Source organism: Ovis aries, chromosome 3 (genome assembly GCF_016772045.2).
Source record: "Ovis aries strain OAR_USU_Benz2616 breed Rambouillet chromosome 3, ARS-UI_Ramb_v3.0, whole genome shotgun sequence".
NCBI classification, from domain to species: Eukaryota; Metazoa; Chordata; class Mammalia; order Artiodactyla; family Bovidae; genus Ovis; species Ovis aries.
Window position 1 is genome coordinate 44276276 of NC_056056.1, and position 23695 is coordinate 44299970.

General features: G+C 38.0%; 1 protein-coding gene across 4 annotated transcripts in view; it reads left to right on the plus strand.

Moving 5' to 3' along the window:
* Positions 1–5703: 5703 nt before the first annotated feature.
* Positions 5704–23695, plus strand: part of VPS54 (VPS54 subunit of GARP complex) — a 99338-nt gene continuing 81346 nt past the window's right edge. For 3 of the 4 annotated variants that reach the window (XR_003588692.3, XM_027966698.3, XM_027966699.3), the window contains exon 1: positions 5704–5830. The gene's annotated coding sequence lies outside the window, so the exon portion shown is untranslated. Of the gene's footprint in view, positions 5831–14033; positions 14740–23695 lie in introns of those variants that run through there. The other variant, XM_060412061.1, reaches the window with a different exon arrangement.

A 23695-nucleotide genomic window follows, 5' to 3' on the forward strand; every position in this document is an offset into this window, starting at 1 on the left:
CCACTCCAGTGTTCTTGCTTGGAGAATCCCAGGGATGGGGGAGCCTGGTGGGCTGCCATCTATGGGGTTGCACAGAGTCGGACACGACTGAAGTGACTTAACAGCAGCAGCAGCAGCAAACACAGGTACAGATTTTATTTTCTTGGGCTCCAAAATCACTGTGGATGGTGACTGTAGCCATGAAATTAAAAGATGCTTGCTCCTTAGAAGGAAAGGTATGACAAACCTAGACAGTGTTATTAAAAAGCAGAAACATTGCTTTGCTGACAAAGGTCTGTATAGTCAAAGCTATGGTTTTTCCAGTAGTCATGTATGGATGTGAGAGTTGGATCATAAAGAAGGCTGAGCACTAAAGAATTGATGCTTTCGAATTATGGTGCTGGAGAAAACTCTTGAGAGTCTCTTGGACTGCAAGGAGATCAAACCAGTCAATCCTAAAGGAAATCACTGGAAGTTCATTGGAAGGACTGATGCTGAAGCTGAAACTCCAATACTTTGGACACCTGACGCAAAGAGCCAACTTGTTGGAAAAGACCTTGATGCTGGGAAAGACTGAAGGCAAAAGGAGAAGAGGGTGTCAGAGGATCAGATGGTTAGATAGCATCACTGATTCATTGGACATGAATTGAAGCAAACTCAGGGAGATAGTGAAGGACAGGGAAGCCTGGCGTGCTGCAGTCCATGGAGTTCCAAAGAGTTGGACACGAGTTTGTGACTGAACAACAGTCACAGACACAGGTATACACACACACATACACATACTCTGAACATAGGCTAACAAAGTAGCAACTGAAAGTAGAAATAACAATGGGAACTTCTAGTAGACCAAGATCAAAATTTTAAAAAGGAGGGAAGAGGAAGAAAACTAGCAAGTATGTTTTCAGTCTTTCATGTTATTAGTTACTGTGTTAAAATGTTCATTTAATCCTTACAACTTTATTATTATCCTCACTTTACTCAGGAGAAAAATAAACTGCCAAGAAAATATTACTCCTAATTGGCAGATGAAGAAATAAAGGATTAGAAATTGAGATCAAAATCACATAAAGTGTCAAAGCAGAGCTGAAAACCCAGACTTAAATTACAAAGCCTGTCAAATTAATCACTGTAGGTGGTAGACAGATTCCAAGGTAGCCCCATGATTCCCACTTCCTGATAGTCACAACTTTGTGTAATCCCCTCTTTTTGAGTGTAAGCAAAACTTGTAACTTGCTTCTAACCCATAGAACATGGTGAAGATAGAATATCATCATGGTAAAGATAGACTATGATGCTAGGTGACTCTCTTTAGAGAGTTTAGAGATCCTCCTTGCTGTTTGGATGAAGTAATCAGCTGTAATGAGAAAACCTATATGGCAAGGAATTGCAGGAGGCCTCTAGGAGCTGAGGGCAGTCCCCAGCTAGCAAGAAACTATGGTTCTCGTACAATCCTAAGAAAAGGAATTTTGCCAACAACATGTATCACCTTGGAAGCAGATTCTTCCCCAGTCAAAGCTCCAAATGAGAACACAGCCTGACTGATATTTTGATTGCAGCCGTATGAGACCCTAAGCATCAGACCAAGCTAGGCTGTGCCCAGACTCCTGATTCACAGAAACTATAACATAATAAGTATGTGTTATTTTAAACTACTGACTTTGTGGTAATTTGTACACAGTAACAGAAGACTCATACACCATGCTACCTTAGTTTTCCCTATCTTGGAGAACAGTAAATTCTTAGTAAATGGTAGTTGCTATTTTTATGGTAATCAAATGAAAATTTGGAATATCAGCATGAAAGATAAATGTAACAGGGCAGTTTAATAGAGTTAAATAATTGTTTCCAAAGTAATCAAGCAGCTGATTTAGAAGATGCAAGCAATGATGATATATTGAAAAATTATATAGTCCCAACAATTATTGAGTATATTATTATCACATGAGATATTATAACATTTCTGTTGCTTATCCACACATTTAGTTTTACTATCTTATACCATACTCAAAGTAAACTGGAAAGTTTTCCAATAGTCCCACATTAGATATGAAGGGATATTAAAACATAGTTTCAAGTTTTATCATGCTATAAATTGTGATTTTAAAACACTGTTACATCTTAGAACAGCTGAAACATGATGGATCAAATAATTCAGGGCATTGGATCAAAAAATCAAACCCTGATGAAATTACTACCAGCATAATACTTTTAGTGCTTGCATGCATGTTGACTTTGTACCAATGGTAAGTTACATTAATAGAAAAACACACAATGTAATTATACATATTTAGGGGCTTTCCTAGTTGGCACAGTAGTAAAGAATCCACCTGCTAATGCAGGAGACACAAGGGACCAAGAGACTCAGGTTTGATCCTTAGGTTGGAAGATCCCCTGGACTAGGAAATGGCAACCTACTCCAGTATTCGTCCCTGGAGAATTCTATGGACAGAGGATCCTGGTGGGCTATAGTCCATGGTGTTGCAAATAGTTGGACACGACTGAGTGACCGCATACACACGAGTATGAGCTATGGAGTAAGTTAGAGAACTTGAATGGGTTTTCCTTTGATAGGTTTAAGGTTTGCTATTTAGAAAAAGAGCTTCCCAGGTGGCTCAGTGGTAAAGAATCTGCCCCAATGCAGGAACCTGGTGGGCTACAGTCCATGGGGTCCCAGAGTTGGATGTGACTGAGTGTGCACATACATTGTAGAGAAAAGAGGGGCTAGTGCTCATATCTAACTAAACTGCAAAATTATTTTTCTGATTGTTCCTACAACTATGTTGCCTTTCCCTTCTGCATTTATATTGGCATATGAAAGTATAGTTTCTGTCAAACAAGTCATTAAAAATGGTATTCACTGATTGAGAAACATGTTAGTCTCACAACTGCCCCATACACAAATATGTGCTGAGCATATAGCAAACATGACATAGGCCTTTCATAGGTGTTGCAGCATTAGAAAATTTGCCCATTCTCCATCTAATGAGAATATCTGACCGTGGTGACTATCACCATTCATAATTCTCAACAGGTTTAATAAAGATAATGCCAGATACACTATTAGTAATAGGGTAGCTAAATATTGACTTGATATTTGCTTCATTTGAGGGCAGTAATGATTGCTATCAGTTATTCTTAATTTTCTGTGATCTGTGCTTTCTGGAAATTAATACTAATTACATATCTCTACACATTTGTTTTCAATTTGGCAATGATGTTCAATACCCCATGGACTGTAGCCCACCACGTTCCTGCATTGGGACAGATTCTTTACCACTGAGCCACCTGGGAAGCTCTTTTTCTAAATAGCAAAACTTAAACCTATCAAATGAAAACCCATTCAAGTTCTCTAACTTACTCCATAGCTCATACTCATGTGCATGCGGTCACTCAGTCGTGTCCAGCTATTTGCAACACCATGGACTATAGCCCACCAGGATCCTCTGTCCATAGAATTCTCCAGGCACAAATACTGAAGTAGGTTGCCATTTCCTAGTCCAGGGGATCTCCCAACCCAAGGATCAAACCTGAGTCTCTTGGTCCCTTGTGTCTTTTCAATACTGCAATGATTTAAGGGATAACAAGTGAACATATTAATCTGAAATATACCTACTTCTAAATTAAATTCCTTAGCCAGTTAATAGTTTTTTGTTATGTTTTTGGCAAACCTGATTATCAGCATTTAGTTTTAGATTTAGATTCATGATTATGAACTGTTCTGTGGATTAGTAAAAATAAAATCATGCTGGATCCCTGAAAGAACTAAGTGCAATACTCAACATGTATTTTCTTCCTATGGTTTGTTATCTACAAATGGATGATGAGGAAGGCAAACCTGTCTGTCTTGTGCTAGTGTCTGAGAGATACTTCATAGCTATTCTCTAACCCAAGTGCCAACTATGGCAACCTGGAATCTTTTTCAGAGCAAGGTCGGGTATAAGTGCAAATATTTTTTAAAAGGCCAAACCACTGGGTATAAGGCAGCTTTTGAACTACTGTTGGTTTCCTGATGTGGTTTCAAAATATAGGAACTTGTTGCATCCATTTTATAGTATAATCTATGAACTGATTCTAGATTTAAAGTGAATTATTTTCCTCTCTGGCCTTTGGTGAAATTTGGTGTCTTTCCTGTGTAATGTATGTAATGTGTGTAATGTAAACTCATCTGGTTTTATCCAGGACTTAGGAGGATTTCTTTATTATTTTTATAGTTAAATTTAGTTAATGTTGGAGATTACTGTTCTCATTACAAAATTGTAGAGAATTGAATTTAGAACAATATAAAGTAAGAATTTCCTCTCAATTATTTTTGTTGCTTTCTTCTCTATTGTCTTTCCCTTCCCCCAACTTTAGCTCTTTAGTGGGTAAAATACTATTTCACAAAGAGTTATGTTTGCAGTTTTCAAAATGACTTCTTATAAGTGAAATTGGAAACTTTATTTTTTCAATCTCCAACGGTAAGAGTTACATTTTCACTTTTGATTTGATAAAACACATGAAACACACTACGTGATAAACTAAGCATTCAAAAGGCCCTTTTCTCTCTCTTAAAATGTATCCTAACACATTCTCTTTCTTGTGGATTCTATTAACTGGATTAAGGTCACCAGCCCTCGGAAACCAGGCTAAATTGGATTACTGTTGAGAATCATAGTGAGGAGGTATTAATAATACACACACACACACACACACACACACACACACACACACTCTTCAAGTATTTCAGTCAAAGAGCAGGAAGAACTGATTCCACGGCTAGAGAAGTGTGATAGGTGCCTGAGAGGAAGGCCTGGAACTTGGGAAAACTTGGGATTTGGTGGGAGAAGGCCTCCATAGGGAGTGCACTGTTTCCAGAGTCCAGTGGATTGCTGGGGAGGGGGTGACCTTAAACCTTTCAAAGGACACTTAACTGGGATACTCTGAATAGCCTTCACTTTCAAGGGGTGAAAGGACAAGTGGAATGTTGTGGAAGTATCTACTTTAATAGGTGCTGGGTGATTGAGGGATGTTTGGTGTCGGTTGGTCTAGGGGTTGGGCGAGGGCCACCCTGAGGGGTCGCATACCGACCCGGGAAGGCGGCAAGCGGCACCGGGCTGCAGCCGAGAGCACCTGGGGGTGGGGGAGGGGTCGTAGGGAAAAATCGAGTTCAGCGTGGGTTTCTGTCTCTGCCTGGGGAGTTATTAGAGATTAGAGGAGGCGCTGAGCAGCCGCGCGGGGTATTCCCCGCTCCGGGGTAACGCCGGCGGCGCCCGCTCCAGGCCCGGCCCTCTCCCGAGACGGCAAGCGCTCCCCCCGGCCCGGGCCGCGGCCTCCCGCCCCGGTGGAGCCGCGCGGTGGATTGTGGGCTGGGGGCTGCGGCGGCCTCGCGGCGGCCTCCGGCACTGTCTCCCCGGACCTAGCCAGACCGAGGCGGGCGGGCGGGGTGAGGAGAAGCAGTAGAGCAGGGAGCAGAATCGCTAGGGGTAGTGGTCGCGGCGCGGCGGCGGCGGCGGCGGCGGCGGCGGCGGCTCCTCTGGAGGCCGGGGATGTGGGAGAGGCGGTGGCAGCAGCGGCGGAGGCGGCGCTGCGGACCCGGGGGAAACTGCTGGCTGACAGGACACCCGGGAGAGACGTGAGGGAGCCGCCGCTGCCGCCTCTCACCCCCGAGCGGAGCTGGGCTCGAGAGGGCGGCCCTGTGCTCCCCCGGCCGACGGGCCAGCCGGCGCGGGGCGGGGGCGGGAAGCCGGGCTCGGGCCCAGCCGGGCTCCGGGCGGCGGCGGCCGCGGAGCAGCAGCCTCGGCGCGACGTGGAGGCTTGGAAGCGGCGGCGATGCACTAGGCCTCGCTCTGGGGCGGCTGCCCGGGACCCGCAGGTAGGTGTCGGGCCGGCCCCACGCGGCCCCCAGCGCTTCGCGGCCCACCCTCGCCCCGACTTCCCGTGGAGGGAGGACCGAGACCCCACCCCCTCTGTCTCCTCCCAGGCCCAAGCCGGCGGAGTTTCGGTCACAACTGACCAGCGCCGAAGCTTCCATTCCTCCCGGCCACCACCTCCTCCTCTTCTTTCTCACTCTCCCGCCGGGATCCGGGCTGGCAGCTGTACTCTTCGCCCCTAGCCCGCGGCTGCGACGCCGCTCTCGCCTCTCTCTCCCCTCTCGCCCCTCTTGGGATTTCGGCTGTGGAACTTCCACCATCCTCCTTAGACGCTGCCTCCAAACTTTCCCTTTCTTTTTCTGGCCGGGCCCTTAAGCCGCTTTTTGATCCTACTGGAATAATTTAAATTTAAAAAGTCATTTTTCTTCCTGGAGATGGCCAGCCCAGAAATTAACTCGATGTTTTGCAGTTTGGCAGTTTAGCTCCCAATCATTTTGTTCAGTAGTTAATTTTCTTCAGTTATACATCTTTCCGTCTCTGCACTGATGCAAAGGCAGGCCTTACCTGCCCTCCTGTCGTTGACAGGGGAACTTTTGCCAGCCCATTATAATTAACACTTGGTCTGTCCGTGTGCTGAGTTTGGGATGGTATTTTTAGAATTTTGGCTGACCCGGGTTGCAGTTTGTTTTTAAGAGTTCCCCATTAACTAGGTTAATTTTGGTCTTTATTTAGGCTCTCTTTACTTTCGAAGAATTCAGTTGGAATGTTTTTGGGTTTTGTTTTTAATTGGTTCTGTGTCTGATTTGTCAAACCCCAGAGCAGTCTTAATAGTAAATGCTTTAAAAAGGCAAGTGATGTCATGATAGTGTACTGAGAAATGTTATTGTGGTAACTTAAATTGCAGATTTTGACGGACATTAAGGTTGACTTTTATACCTGATGAAGTGTTCTATTTGGAAAAGTAGCATGAGAACCTTAATAATTTCTAAGATGGAATGATGGGATTTGTTTGATTGCAGTCAGATTCTGATATCCTAGAAATAGGTATTGCTTGATTGTTCATAGTTGTCATCATTGCTTATGATAGGTTTTGGTAAAAATGTGTGCAATTTTTGGGTGCTTGATAGTTATGGTCTAAGGGATTAGATGTTTGCTATTTTATTGTGATTTGGCTATTTTAAAATGATACTCTGTTAATTTTAGAATTATTGCATTATCAGGACAGACATTACAACTTGAGGATCACTTTTAAAAGAAATTAAAAATATCTCTATGGTTTTCTTTATAAAGGGTGCACTACAACAAAACTAAAAAGACATCCTGTTTGGTTGTATTCTGTTCTGTTGTTGATGATGATATTAATATATTTTGGTCTTAGAGAGGTATTGTTACCTTAACATTTGGCTTTCTGAAATGTTTTTCATTGCATTTAAGTTATCCAAAGTTTATTAGGAAAAGATGATTAAATTTGTATTTATTTTCTGGAAAAGTTAATTCTGTGTTAAGTTTTTATGTCAGAGTTAAAATCAAATCTTACACAACTCTTGAAATGGGAAACTTTGCAGAATTTGTTCTTAATCATATTCCTTTCCTATCAATAAGAGTTGATTAAAATTCTTTTTCTGCTTTAAGCTTTTTACAATATTTATTGAGTAAAGTACACTTATTTAAAGTGTTAAATTCATCCATTTTTAGGTTATTTACATAGTTGTGCAACTATTACCATAATCTAATTTTAGAACATTTTCATCACCTCAAAAAGAAACCTCTGCCCATTAGCAGTCACTCCCCATTCTCCCCATTCCACCCTACCCCCAGACATAGGTAACCACTAATCTACTTTCCATCTCAATATTTTCCTGTTATGGTTCACTCATGTATACAGTATTACTCCCTGAAAAATTTTTCTTTTAAAATTAATATCCATGTTTAAAATAGTTTGAGTCAGGCAATAATCAACTGATCACTGGTATTAAAAAGTGGTATTTTAAATGGTTGACATCCTGTTTGGTTGTATTCATCATAGATTACTACTGGAGAAAGAAAAAAGTTAGCATGAATGACTTCAGTGATCTGAGGAGGTGGTTTAGTCAGCTGGGAGTCAGTAAGTAAAAGTTGAAGGAGTGTTTTTGCCATTGGATGTTGAGTTGAAAAGATCTTAAAGGTCATCTGCTTACTTCCTACTTCCTTCACAAATAGATGGCAGGAACCAGATGAGGAAATCTGAGTGGAAGCTTGAATCTCTAGGACACATGACTTAAGAACCACAGTGTTACCATGTAAAGCAAGAAATGGGGATTTGCAAGTTAGAACTGTTAAGATCTTATGTGTATATAAGTATGTACATATATATGGATGTATGTATTTGACATTTTACTAGCAGAGTAGTGAGAGAACTGGACATTTCCCCATCTTTGGGATGGAGGGAGGAAGGGGACGATACATGTGATTCATATTACAAAATCCTATAAAATGCTTTAAGCTAAAGGAGGATGGCATATATATTATTTAGGTATCTTTTTGTACTGTTACTGTCTTAATTTTTTAAAAATCCACGTTTTAGAAACAATTAAAAAAAATTATACAGGGCTGGTTGGAGGCCTCCTTTTTCAAGACCTAGGACCCTAACTTTTAAATTGGTGGTACTCAAAGAGGGGCAGTTTTGCCCTCCGAGGGATATTTGGAAATGTCCAAAGACATTTTTCATTGTCACAGCTGAGGGTTGGGTGGTGTTGGCCTCTAGCCAGGGATGTTGCTAAATATCTTATAATGTGCAAGATATATCCTATTCTACCCTGCCTCCCCCACAACCTCCTGACATACAACAAAGAATTATCTGACCCTAAATATCAGTAATGTTCTAATCCTGTGGTTTGCATGATTCTGGTAAGGGCCTGAGCTAATGTTCCTGACTTCCACCAGATGGGAAAATATTCTCATTGGGTGCTGTTTGGTGGGTAAGATTAAACTTTAGGTCCTTTGGCAGTTCTCTGTCTTTGCAAGAGGAGGCAGTGAGGGAAGAATCTGTGACATAATGCAGATATTTTTTTAGTCTGCTTAGTTGTCTTCAGATCTGAAGTAAAAGAATTGATTTTCTTTCTGTAAATGGCAGCCTTATTTTATTGCAGATTTGAGCTATTATGTTTTGAATTGTTCATTACTGGTACATAGGTTTTTGAATTGAAAATAGATAGTGTTTTCTTTACCTAGATTAATTTTTTTTTCTGGTAGCTTCAACTGCCAAGGAAGAGAAGTAAGCTGTGTTTTAATTAATTAATAATGTATATTATGATACAGAAAAATTCAGAGCTTACTCATGAATCTCATCTTTTTTTCTTATTGGCCCCATTTTTTGAAAAAATTATTTCTTTTTGGTTGTGCTAGCCTTGATTGCTTCATGCAGGCTTTCTCTAGTTGCAGTGAGCAGTTCTACTCTTCATTGTGGTTTGCAGGCTTTTCACTGCAGTGGCTTCTCTTATTGTGGAGCATAGGCTCTAGGTGAACAGGCTTCAGTAGTTGCAGAATATGGGCTCAGTAGTTGTGGAGCATGGGCTTAGTTGCCCCAAAGGCATGTGAGATCTTCCCGGACCAGGGATCGAACTGGTGGCCCCTGCATTGGCAGGCAGTTTCTTTACCACAGTGAGAGTAAAAAGTGAAAGTGTTAGTCATTCAGTCCTGTCTGACTCTTTGTGACCCCATGGACTGTAGCCTGCTAGGCTTCTGCATCCCTGGGATTCTTCTGGTGAGAATACTAGAGTGGATAGCCATTCCCTTCTCCTGGGTTCTTCCTGACTTAGGGCTCGAACCTGGATCTCCTGCATTGCAGGCAGGTTCTTTAACATCTGAGCCACTGGGGAAGCCCCCTTTACCACAGTACCACCAGGGAAGTCCTAGGCCTCACTTTTGACTCTTATTTAATTTCTTTGTAGCAAGTTTAATTTGGTGATGAAAGGAGATTGAAAAGTTGGAATCACTTTTGTTATTTACCAGCCTTATGACTTTAATAGGTAAATTACCCAATCTTTCTGAGCCTCAGTTTTCTCATCTATAAGGTAGGAATAGTGGTAATTTTTGTATTTTAAAGTTATTGTGAGAATTAAATGAGGTAATATGTTAAGATGCTATGTCAGCTATAAAATATATATGAGTTACTGTATCTGAAACTAATATAATGTTGTATGTTAATTATGCTTCAATTAATAAAAAAAAAAAAGAGAGTTACTTGTTTCAGAGGATTCAAATTAGAAAGGGATATAGATGGTGCCGAAGCAAGAATATAGAAAGCAAGGCAGAGAAGTAACTGCTGAAAACCTCTCTAGGGAGAAGAGAGTTCTAAAAATATATTGATAACAAACTAGTGAAAGAACTAGTCAGTTCAGTTCAGTCACTCAGTCATGTCTGACTCTTGGCAGGCCCATGGACTGCAGCTCACCAGGCTTCCCTGTCTATCACCAGCTCCCTGAGTTTGCTCAGACTCATGTCCATCGATTTGGTGATGCCACCCAACCATCTCATCCTCTGTCATCCCCTTTTCTTCCTGCTTTCAATCTTTCCCAGCATCAGGGTCTTTTCCAAAGAGTCAGTTCTTCACATCAAGTGGCCAAAATATTGGAGCTAGTATTATCACCATAATTTGAAGCTCTTTGACCTAGGGGCAGACTGACTTCCTTCAGTAGCACCTGAGGGCATCACCATTACAACATAATATAAAACAGATTATTAAAATAGTAAAAGTGAGTTATCAAGGAAAGGTTACCTTGTTTTCAAAATATGCTGTTTGAAAGCCATAAAAAATGTATAATTTAAGAATTAAAAATTTCAGAAGTGCCTTATACAAAGAGTTTTGACCTTACCAAGGGTAAACTATAGTTATCCTGGATCATTTCCCTTATTGGGAATAATTCCTTCTGCCTTCATTTATTATTCATGCCTTCCTTTTTTCTGCCACTGGTAATTGTTCTTCACATGTGAGGATTTAATTGAAGACATAGGGGTTTTAAACCTATCCACTATTCATAAAATCTTATTTATTTCTAGATTTGTTTATTATTTTTCAGCATCCTTTTTTATACAATAAAGAGATGGTGTGATTTTTCTGTATGTTTGGTAGTCCATTGTTGTGCATTTAGAATTGGATTAACTGAAATACTTGAAATGAACGGGGAGAAATGTAATCTTAGAATTTTGTTAAACTGGTCAGTTTTCCTTCACAATCATACAAAAGTAAAACTGCAGATAAAACAGAGTTCCAGCTATCCAGTGAGATTTTTTTGGACAGCAGGAGCATAGAATGGTTGGAGACAGTATTCGAAATAGGTCATGTTGTGGTATTGGTAGGATTTTTTAAAAAGTATGGTGAACTTCTTGCCTGGAAAATCCCATGGATGGAGGAGCCTGGCAGGCTATAGTCCATGGGGTCGCAAAGAATCGGACACGACTGAGCGACTTCCCTCTAACTTTCACTTCATGATGAACTTAAAAAATAATCAGATTGTAGGGGGTTCCCTGGTGGTCTAGTGGTTAGGATTCCAGTCTTTCACTGCTGTGACCCAGGTTCAGTTGTTGGGGAACTAAGATCCTGCAAGCCACAGCTGGCATGGCCAAAAAAAAAAAAAACAAAAAACAAAAAAATCAGATTATAGAAAGTGGGGGCAAATTTTCATGTCATAAATGCTACTGATTTGAATAATTTATATTCAGTTAGTTAGCTTTTTGATTAAAACTAAGTTCAGAGAGTGGGTGTTTGTGTATGAATATTGTGATAATATGTCATGTTTTATAATGTTTTTCTCCTATGGAGTGAATAATTTTGAAATCATAATAATGATCAAGAAAGTTTGTGACTTGGTTTGTTTTGTTTTGTTTTTCAGTTTGGCTAAGTAAAATCCTAAGCTACAGCAGTGTCAGTTGGAATGGAGAGCAAGGCTGGATTTCTGATTAAGAGTGGAGTCCATAGGACAATTCAAATTGGTGTAGAAATTGAAGAATGTAGAGAGGTCAAAGAGTTAAGTTGGCCCTATTTGTCTTTAGCTTGGTAAGCTAGATAGAGAAGGAAGGTAGAGAAAGGTGGATAAAGATAGTGAATTTAAATTTTGGATATCTTGAATTTTAGGTGTCTCTGAGACTTGCAGGTAAAGATACGCCCAGTAAGCAGTTACAAATTTGGGTATGGACTACTGACAAGCAGTTAGAAATAGAGAAAATATAAAATCCATCTAGTTTTCTCCATCTTCTCTACTATTATCTGAGTTTAGGCTGTTGTCATCTCTCACCTACATTATTACAAATTTCCTGTTTCATCTCTTCTAGTCTTAGTCCTCTCCAGTCCATTTTCAGTGTTACAATCAGTGATCTTTCTTAAGGGAAAATTTGATTATATCATTCTTCAGTTAATTTATTTCTGTGATTTTCTTTTATCCTCATGATGAAATCCATATTCCTTATTGCTTTTGCAAATTTATAAATTCATTTAAGTTCTTTTCCCAATTTATCTCTCGAGTCCAGTGACTCTCCACAACTCCCTGTTCCCCTTAAATAAACAGCTTGAATTACTTGTGGTTTCTGACAGTAGGCTCTCTCTTCCCTCCATACCCTTGTTTGTACTTGCTATTCCCTATTCCTGAAGGGTTCTCCTTATCACACTCCTTCTCCCCTTCATCTAACTGACTCATTTCTGCTAATCTTCAGTTCTTAGTAAGCCTTCATTGTCCATTGGTTCATATTATTATTACTGGAAAGTTTTAAACTCACAAAAAAGTCAAAAGAATAGTAGAATGAACACACACACCTTTTGCCAAACCTGGTAACAGGATATGGATATTACAATGGTTCATTCTTAATAATCCCCCAGTTACAGGGACATTCTCTTATATAACCACAATACCATTATGGTACCTAATAATATCAACAATTGCTCAATAACATTATTCAACATATGGTCCATACTTAAATTCTCATATTCGTTCCAAAATTCTTTTATAGATTTTTTTCTCCCTTTTGTGCAAGATTCAGTCAAGAGTCATACGTTGCATTTGGCTTCTATGTCTCTTCGCTCTTTCTCAGTCTGGACTAGTCTCATTGTTTCCCTTTCTTCTTGGGTTTAGCGTTTGAAAAGTAGAGTTGTTTGTCCTCAGGTATATTCCATATTCTGAATTAGTCTTTTTTTTATGATTCGATTCTGATAGAATATTTCTGATGAGAATACAAAACAGGTGATATAAATATACCTATCACTTTATCACATTAGGAGACACCTAATACCTGTCCTCTGTTGGTGACTCTAGCTTGATCACTTGGTAAGAACTGACGGATCTCTACTATTTAATACATGATTGACTTTGTGATACTTTGTGGCCATGTAAATATCATGTTCCTCAGTTCAGTTCAGTTCAGTCGCTCAGTCCCGTCCGACTCTTTGCGACCCCATGAATCGCAGCACACCAGGCCTCCCTGTCTATCACCAACTCCCGGAGATCACTCAGACATCTAGTCAAGGCTATGGTTTTTCCAGTAGTCATGTATGGATGTGAGAGTTGGACTGTTGGAGTTGGAGCGCCAAAGAATTGATGCTTTTGAACTGTGGTGTTGGAGAAGACTCTTGAGAGTCCCTTGGACTACAAGGAGATCCACCCAGTCCATTCTGAAGGAGATCAGCCCTGGTATTTCTTTGGAAGGAATGATGCTAAAGCTGAAATGCCAGTATTTTGGCCACCTCATGCGAAGAGTTGGCTCATTGGAAAAGACTGATGCTGGGAGGGATTGGGGTCAGGAGGAGAAGGGGACGACAGAGGATGAGATGGCTGGATGGCATCACTGACTTGATGGATGTGTTCCTAACAATCTTTTAAACTTCTGGTTTTAGCATCCCCATTAATAACCATTGCTTGAATCAGCCATTGCATTGGAGCATTACAAATAGTGATATTTCTAATTCTTTCATTCTGTCTACATTTATTACCTTTGCTGACTTTTGAGAGCAATGAGAGCAGGAATGCTGAATATAAGCAACTGAATTTAGAAATCAAGTTATTTCTCACCTTTTCCAGAGTCAAGTAAGTGGTGAAGATGAAAGATGGACTGCTAAGGAGGTAGACAAGAAAGACAATAGAGGTTTGCCAGGGAAGAGAGAGAAGATGAATTAGCTTGAATAGATAGAGCTGAAGGAAAGAACTTTAGTACTTGACTTTTTTTTTTTTTTTATGAATTGGTGAAATTGACAATAGGAGAGTCAGGAAATAATTCATAGAACAAGGTCTTGGATTGGAGAAAGATGAGATCAAGAATAGCAGTTTGGGGGATTAGCTCTGGAAAAGAGCGGACATCTTATACTGTACTCAGAAATTTTAGGAGTTGTGTATAGGTGAGAGTTAGGTATGTTAGGGTATGAATGGAAGAAGTCATATCTGAGGACTTAATTTTATTGATATGTGGTACATAGTTACTTTTTGAGCATGAGATTGGAGGTAAGCTAGGGAACATGAAAGTAATGAAGTTTGTTATAAACACTGTGGGGATTGGTAAAGCAAAGTGCTTGAGGATAAATAAGTGAAAGGACTGCTGAGCAGAACCTCATTTGAGATTGGAACTCATAAATGTATAATCTGCATGTTTTACATAAATTTTCTCTGGCAGTGTTCTGCAGCCAGGAACAAAAGCAAAGACAGATTGTATTGAAGATGGATGAGCAAGGAGAAAATTAAACATGCAAGGGAGACTGTTGAAGTTATTGACCATGAGATCCAAACTAAGTAGAGAAGCTTGTAAGGCAGAACTGGGCTGCTGCTGCTGCTGCTGCTAAGTCGCTTCAGTCGTGTCCGACTCTGTGCGACCCCACAGACGGCAGCCCACCAGGCTCCCTCGTCCCTGGGATTCTCCAGGCTAAGAGACCCAAACAGTGAGGAGAGATATAGAGGTAATACCAAGCAGTAATTCATTAAAATGCTATTTCATTGTTGGTTTGGGGTTATAGTACTAATGAACTTCATAGTTACAGTTACTTACTTTATACCTCAAACTAACATTTAAATATTTTCATTCTTAAATCACTCACTGACTCACTGCAGATGAGTTTCTAGCTATTTTGCTTTATTTTTCTCTCTAAAATTTTTTTTTAACAGCATCATCTTTATTACTTTTTATAGAGTACATACTTGTTTAGATTATTTGAAGACCCTTCCCTTCAAGGACCTAGATAACATATATAGTTTATTAATAGACTTAACACTAGATTATTTGTATTCTAGAAAAAAGCAAGGCGGGGTAACCCAAACAGTGGATAAATCCTAGTGTCATTTTTGTCCTTCTTGAGAATACATTAATATCTAATTTTCTTTTAGAAACTACTTTCAAGGTAGGGTAGATTATATAGATTTTATTTTAATTTTGCTATTTTTATAGACTTGTTAATAAGTGTCTACTGATTTACATATTTTAGACATTTGTATTCTCCAGTAACTTTGAATGAGTGATTTTAGGATTTGTTACTCTTTGGCCAAGACACCAAGAATAGAATACCATGTTCTTATCTGATTCACTCTGACAAAATTTCACTAGTAATACAGTAATATCAATGCTCTAAAGGAGTAAAATAAAGCATCCAAGTTATATTTTGTTTACATTCAACTTTTTACATGTTAGAGACAGATTTTTCGCAGTACAGTTATATCATTCAGTTCCAGGCTTATGAACCTTAATTTCAGTGGCTGCTATAGTATGTTTTTTTAGCATATTGTATGATAGATGCTGGGGGATGTTATTTTTGATAACATCTAGATTTTAAAAATGTATTTATATTGTATTTTGAGGATATTTGTGATTTTATTCCTAATAAGAATGTCACATATTAAGTATTACTTATTTTATAGCCATTTAAGATATATAAATTTAATATTGTAAATATTTATATTTCTTATCCTTCCAGATGAGATTCTCTTTTATTGTTCCTTTTTTGTTGCTAAATCAAAAGTAAGTAAGGAACTTAAGGAAACACATATATTTAGAATTTCCTGCAAGGCACAGGGTCTCATAAATGTCAAATGGGAGTGTAAGGAAAAAGCAAATTAGATTAGCATAACTCTGTTCTTATTTTCTGTGTTTCTTTAGTTTCAACTTGATTTCCCTCAATTTAGAAATACTGATATGTGCAGGGAAAAAAAAAACACTCTAATATCCAACCAAAGATAGATTTGATAAAAATTATTAGAGATTATTTTTTAATAAATAAAGTAAATTTAAATTTATTTAAATTTAGTAAATTTAAAATATCTCAAATATGTCATAGTCTAAGAAACACTTGGCACAACACTTGGAATTTGAAGAGCCAATTTCTGGCTAATGGTATAGTTAAGCTTCTTTCCTTCAGCTAAAATGAAAATAATATACTTCTCCACTATATAAGATTTATCATCTGACAGAGTCTAGTTTAATAATAATTTTTAAAGTAGCTAAGTTATAAAATATATATATTATTGCTCACAGTGATCTCAATAATGAAGCTAACTACTAAACATAAAGATTTGAGCTTTCAAAAAATACTAACAAATTAATGCTGTCATATAAATAAGTACTTGTCTTCTCATGTTGGTTGTAGCATATTTATCCCTCATTGCAGCTTTAGGAGTTACCCTTTTGCTTAGAAAAATGGTAAATTATACTAATGAAAATAGTGTCTTTTTCCTTAAGTAATAATTTTCTACCCATTTCAGTCTTATAAAATTATTTGAACCTAAAACTGCCCTAAAAATAGTCCTTAAAAAATTATCAAAGATATTAATTATTGTTGCCATTTATTTTTAATATAAGATGGACTTAAATAATAATTGTTCTTCTAAATAATTGGATTGGTAATTGATGAGAAAAAGAAGACAGGAAAGTAAAGTACAGGGTGCCTGATATGGATGGGAGGCAGTAGTGAAAAACATATATATATATATATATATATTTTATTTTCTTTCCAGAGAGGCAATGTGCTTTGGGGACAGAGATATAAAATTTAGAATCAGAAGATCTGAGTGCAAATCACATCTTCACAACTAACTAGCTAAATGGTGTGAAGCCAAGTTACTCTTGAACTTGTTTCTCCATCACAGGATAGGGATCACTGATTCATTCATTTATGGATTCATTCAGAAATGTTTTTCTTACAAGGTTGTTAGCAGGAACGGCAAAATCATATAAATGAAAGTAAGCAATTATGGACCATATAGTATTTAGTAATTATTATTGTTATTGTTTTTCTGTTGCTTCCCTCTCCCCTGCCATCCTTCCTTATTTCATGGATAACATATTTTCATTGCCCTTTTGATCTTAGGACTTCAGATAATTTTCAGAACTAGTGGTGGGAGTGAGGCAGTCCAGGTTCACCCAAGTCCCAGCTGATCTCCCTGCACATCATGAATAAGGGCATTAGGCAGAAGAGTAGTATGGAAGGCAACTCTTCTGTTGCCTGACAAAGTCCTATTTTTCTCAAAGTAGGGCATAGCCCAAGGTGCCTCATAGTCTGTGGGTATAACTATTCAGTATCTTTTCCTGCTTCCTCCTCTCCATCCATTCCATCCCATCCCATCCCCCTAAGAATCTAATTCTTCCTTCTCTCTCATCTCCTTTTTCCACCACTTTTTCTTATTTCTTTTAATCTCACCTCCAGTTGTTTCTTGCTGTTTGCCTATAAATGTGCTCGTCTCCCCTGGCCTAAAAAATTCTTGCTCAACTCTTAATTGCTTTTCTTTCATCACCAAAAATATGTTGATATTGTTGCCTTTGTTACTTCATTATTTCCTTAACCTCTTGTGGTATGGCTTCTGCCCCAAACATCGTCCTAAAACTGTTCTAATCCAGCGTCCTTTCTGAAGTTAAAAACCTCCTTGACCTCTCTCTCTGCAGCATGTTGACACCACTGTTCATACTTTCCTTCTGGACCCTTCTCCCTCGGCTTCTGTAGGATGATTTTTCTGACTGCTTTCTTCCTTACCTCTTACGTGTATTTGCCCCATTCCTTGCTCTGAGCTCTCATTAGCCCTCTTTTTCAGCACTTTCTTCCTTTGTAATGTTACTTTCCTGTGACTAGAATTATTTATTATTCCTGTAATGTGATTGAACTAGGAACGGTGATGCAAAATTCAGGGAAGCGGGATTCTATTTACTACAAGAGATAATTTTTTTCCTAAAACAATTATAGTTGCTTTGTAGTAATAATCTGCTTTAGAAGCAGTCACTTCTCCATTACTGATGGTTTTCAAATGGAGGCAGAGAGACCCCGAGTAGAAAGGATTCATATACTGATAAACAGTTGAGACAGATGATCTTTTAAAGTCTGGTCCAACTATCTCATCCGCTCCATTTCTATGGACTGAATTTTGACCATTATTAAATGTCTTCCAAAAATAGTTTTTCTAGCTTCTGTGCCTCATCATCCCTCTTCTTTCTCACAGTTTTGCTCTTATCAAAAATTGCTAAAGTTTCATCATTATTTTTCACTACTCTTTTTTTCTTTCCTTTGACTGGCATGGCTTTGAGGACCACCGTTGCTTTGACCACTTTCCGGATAGTAAATTCTATCTATCTGCCCATATTGGTTTGCTTCCTCCACCTAGTTTGCTTCCTCAAACTAGAGGCACTGAAGCAATGGAGGAGGCTTGGAATCCTAAACTTTAATTTTAAAACTTTGTATGGCACAGTCCAAATGTTAAGACTTAAGATGTTTATAATGATAAGTAGTAGTGCAATTATTTGTTGAATGTCTACTATGTGCCAAGATTTACATAGATTATGAAATTATGTTTCATTTAAATGTTACAACATTGCTATGAGGAAGACACTGTTGCTGTTGCATTTTACAAATGAGGAAACTGAGAGCAACCTAAGAAAGTTGTCAGAGCTCACACTACTAATAAATGACAGAGGTCTAACTCACTTTATGGTCAGTTTTCTTAACCAATATATTATACTATGTTAAAGGAAAGATAAAAATCTAGAATCAAATTTTAGGATGTCAGGTGATGTTATACAAACAAGGTAACATATTTTTGACTTAGGTTTTTAGATTGTTTTGAACATGAACTTATAAGAAACATTATTAGTGGCTTGTTTGTGCTTACCTTTTTTTCCATGATAGTCATTCATTTGTTCATTCATTCATTGAACATTCATCCATGATAGGTGTGGTATAGAAAGATGAATGAAACAAGTATAATTTTATGATGTAGTGAGAAAAACAGGAAATAAGCAGGTAAATGATCAGTTATAATTTGAGAAAGTACTATAAAGATCACAAACCATAAGGCTAGTAGTAGAGAGTAACCAGGATATGTGTGTTGGATGGGGGATAAGGTAAGAGGAGGAAATACTTAAATACTATGGTCAGGAAAAACCTGCTATTTACCATCATTAACATTTTGTCATATACCTTTTCATACATTATATATACATTTTTATATCCAAATGAGATTGTACTATGTATTCTGTTTTGTAATCTTAAAATTGAGTCTCTTGAAACAATAACCATTGTGTGTTAATTTCCTCACCTGTTTCACTCCAACCTCTGCATTCTGCTTCCACCCCCACTATTGGACTTGACATTGCTTCCCAGTGTAATGTGGTTACTTCCTAATTGCAAAATGTAAAGGAGGTTTTGTCCCTTAGTATTAATATTTTATTTGTGAATTCTGAGCTGATTTTTCTTCCCTTTTTCCTCCTACCTTCTTTGATATTCCTTCTCTTCTTTATCACAAGCTTTTCTTTATATCTTTCTTTCTTTCTTCAGAAATGTTGTTGGAGTCCCCTTGGCCCTGTACTGTACTTGGCCCTCCTTACTAATACTCTTCTGGAATGATGTATCATCAATTCAGCACCAGTGTCTTAAGTCTATAATGGCTCACCACAGTCTTGTGGATTAAGTCTAAACTCCATGGTCAAATTGCACACAGTTTAAGGAATATTCATTTTTTATCTAAAGAAAAAAGAAGTGGACTTTTACTAATATTTGTTATGAAGTTTGATACCAACATCTTCAATCAGTCCACATGTTTATTTATCAGATAGTCACATTATATAGATAAGTGAGTAAGCTCAAGAGATTAACAGTATCCTTCACTTAGTTTATCCTAGTGATATAATAGCCTTTATGAGTAGTTAATTAGGTTTACAAATTATATTATTTAGTTTTAAATAAACCAATCTTACAAAAAGTTCACTAACTCCTAAAGAGAAGTCACATCTTGGATAAATACTAATAATGGAACCACAGTAAATAACAAAGCACAGACTTGGATTCTCCTACTCTAATACAAGCTTTTCCATAGCCATATATTAAAAGTACAAAAGAGCTGTCAAGAATGTGTTAAACTCAAGAATATGTTATATATGTTTTTATTAGTGAGAAGAAAAAGCACTCCAAACTTGCTAATTTTTTTTTTCCAGAAATGGCATGTGACTTGACAATAATATGTAACCAGACAAAATGAAATACACAGACACAGACAGACAGACATATTAAATCTGTCCCCACAGGGTATTTTTGTTTGTTTATAAATAAAAAAGTTTTATATATAAAATTTTATATGTAAAGTATAGTGAAAAAATAGAATAGTTGATTTTTTAGAAACACTCAAGCTATTGTAAATCTGTTTAAAAAAATGGATGTTTGGAAATATTCCATCATTGTGCTATTTTGTTAAATGATGAATCTCTTTAAAAGCCCAGAGTGGAGTTTTCTTCCTTGTTTTAAAAATCTCAAAATAGAGCGTTTAGACAGTGTGATCGGTGATTTCTTCCATTTGGTTCTACATTCATATGTGAGATACTTCCCCCTGCCCCAATAACAAGCATTAAAACCAGGTATAAGAATAAATTGAACTCAGAGCCAACCTTTGAATCACCATTTCATGAAGTTCAAATCAAGATTTTTAATAATAATGAATCATAGTGAAATCACATTCAGTTCAGTACAGTTCAGTCGCTCAGTCATGTCCAACTCTGCGACCCCATGAATCGCACCACGCCAGGCCTCCCTGTCCATCACCAACTCCCAGAGTTCACCCGAACTCATGTCCATCAAGTTGGTGATACCATCCAGCCATCTCATCCTCTGTCATCCCCTTCTCCTCCTGACCCCAATCCCTCCCAGCATCAGGGTCTTTTCCAGTGGGTCAACTCTTCGCATGAGGTGTCCAAAGTATTGGAATTTCAGCTTTAGCATCATTCCTTCCAGTGAACACCCAGGACTGATCTCCTTTAGGGTGGACTGGCTGGATCTCCTCACAGTCCAAGGGACTCTCAAGAGTCTTCTCCAACACCACAGTTCAAAAGCGTCAATTCTTTGGTGTTCACCTCTCTTCACAGTCAAACTCTCGCATCCATACATGACCACTGGAAATCACAGTACTATCTATTAAAAATAGAGTAAAAAGGTACTTTTTTGCCAGCAATTAATAGATTATTTTAAATGTTTTTCCTTTTTTAAAAAATTTCCATTTAACATAATTTTATATTGCATGCATTAATATAATGCATGTTGTACCCTATATAATTTATAAATGATGATTCTTGAAAAGTTTTTTTAGCTGATGGGCTATAGGATCAAAAAAGTTTGTAAATTGCTGATATGGATCATAAGTATCCCAGATCAAAGGAAGGCTGGTTTTCTCAGGGTTATTGTTGTTGTTTAGTTACTAAGTTGTATCCAACTCTTTCTGTGACCTCATGGACTGTATAGCCCACCTGGTTTCTCTGTTCATGAGGTTTCCCAGGCAAGAATACTGGAGTGAGTTGCCATTTTCTTCTCCAAGGTGTCTTCCCAGTTAAGGAATTGAACTCGCTTCTCTGGCACTGGCAGACCGATTACCACTGAATCACCAGGGAAGCCCTGTGAGGGTTAATAGCCATTAGAAAAGATTTATAGTGGAGGTAGGTATAAGGCTGAACCTGAACTTTTGCTGTTTAATAATAGTATTGTTCCTGATTAATGAAGCATCATAGTTAATTTATTTTGTCTGTCAGTTTGACTGAGCTAAAGGATACCCATATTGATGGTAAAACATTATTTCCAAGTGTGTCTTTGAGGATGTTTTGGGAGAAATTAGCACTTGATTCAGTGGACTGAGTAAAGATACCTGCCTTTGCCAGTGTGGGCGGGCATCATCATGATTTAATCCTTTGAAACAGAAAGGCAAAGGAGGGTGATTTGTTCTCTCCTCTGGAGCTGGGACGTTTATCTTCTCTGGCCCTCACACATCTGAGCTCTTGGTTCATGGCCTTTGGACTTGGGTCTTAATGCCAGTGTCCTCCTGGATTTCAGGCCTTCGACCTCAGACTGAATTATACCTTTGGTTTTCGTGGTTCTCTAGTTTGCAGAAATCAGATGGTGGGACTTTTCTTGGCCTCCATATCAGGTTGGTGAGCCAATTCCTTGAATAACTATCTTGTAAATATCCTACTGAGTCTGTTTCTCTGGAGACCCTGACTAATATATATAGAGTAATAAGTTTTCGTAGGAAAACATTTAGAAAATTCCAAAAAAGCACAAATGAATAAAAATTTCTTGTAACTTTGTCTTTGGAGGTAACCATTGTTAAAATTGTGGTATATGTCTGTGCATTTTTTTTAAATATGTATGCCTATTTTAAATTAGAAAATTGGATCATACTGACATAAGACCTATTTCCACTTAACAATATGTGAAACATTTTAATGTCATTCAGTATTTTGGGATTCTATTAGACATTTTTTTAAATTGTAAAAATATATGTAACATAACATTTACATCTTAATGATTTTTAGGTGTGCAGTTCAGTAGTGTTAAGTATATTTCACCTTGTTGTGGAGCCAATCTCCAGAACTTTTTCATCTTGCAAAACTGAAACATTATAACATATTAAACAACTCCGTATTTTCCCACCCCTCGCCCTTGACAACCACGTTCTTTCTGTCTCAGTGAATTTCGCTGTTTATATACTTTGTGTAAGTGGAATCATGCAGCGTTTATCTTTTTGTGATTGGCTTATTTCACTTCATAAAGTGTTGTCAAGGTTCATCCATGCTATAGCAAATGTCAAAATTTCTTTCTTTTTTAAGGCTGAATAATAATAATATAGTATAGTGAAGTGAAGTCGCTCAGTCGTGTCCGACTCTTTGCGACCCCATGGACTGTAGCCTACCAGGCTCCTCTGTCCATGGGATTTTCCAGGCAATAGTACTGGAGTGGATTGCCATTTCCTTCTCCAGGGGATCTTCCTGACCCAGGGATTGAACCTGGGTCTCCTGCATTGTAGACAGATGCTTTGCTGTCTGAGCCACCAGGGAAGTCCTAATAATATAGTATAATATAATATAATTATAATAAAGTATAATAGTATATATAATATACTATATATAGTATATACTAGTGTTTATATGCTTACATAGAAGTATATATGCTTATATAATTATAAATAGTATAATATAATTATAATATAGTATAATAATACTTGATGAACTGAGTTGATGGACATGAGTTTGAGTGAACTCCGGGTGTTGGTGATGGACAGGGAGGTCTGGCATGCTGCAGTCCTTGAGGTCACAGAGTCAGACACAACTGAGCAACTGAACTGAACTGAATAATACTCTATTATGTATATATACCACATTTGCTTATCCATTCATCTGTCAGTGAACACTTGGGTTGCTTCCACCTCTTGGCTATTATGAATAATGTTGCTGTTATGTGAGCATACAAATAACTCCTCAAGATGCTGCTTTCTGTTCTTCTGGGGATATACATAGAAGTGGAATTGCTGTATCATATGGTAGTTCTATTTTTACCGTTGAAGGAATTGCCTTGCTGTTTTCTGAAATGGCTGCACCATTTTTCTTCCTACCAGTAGTACATAAGGCTT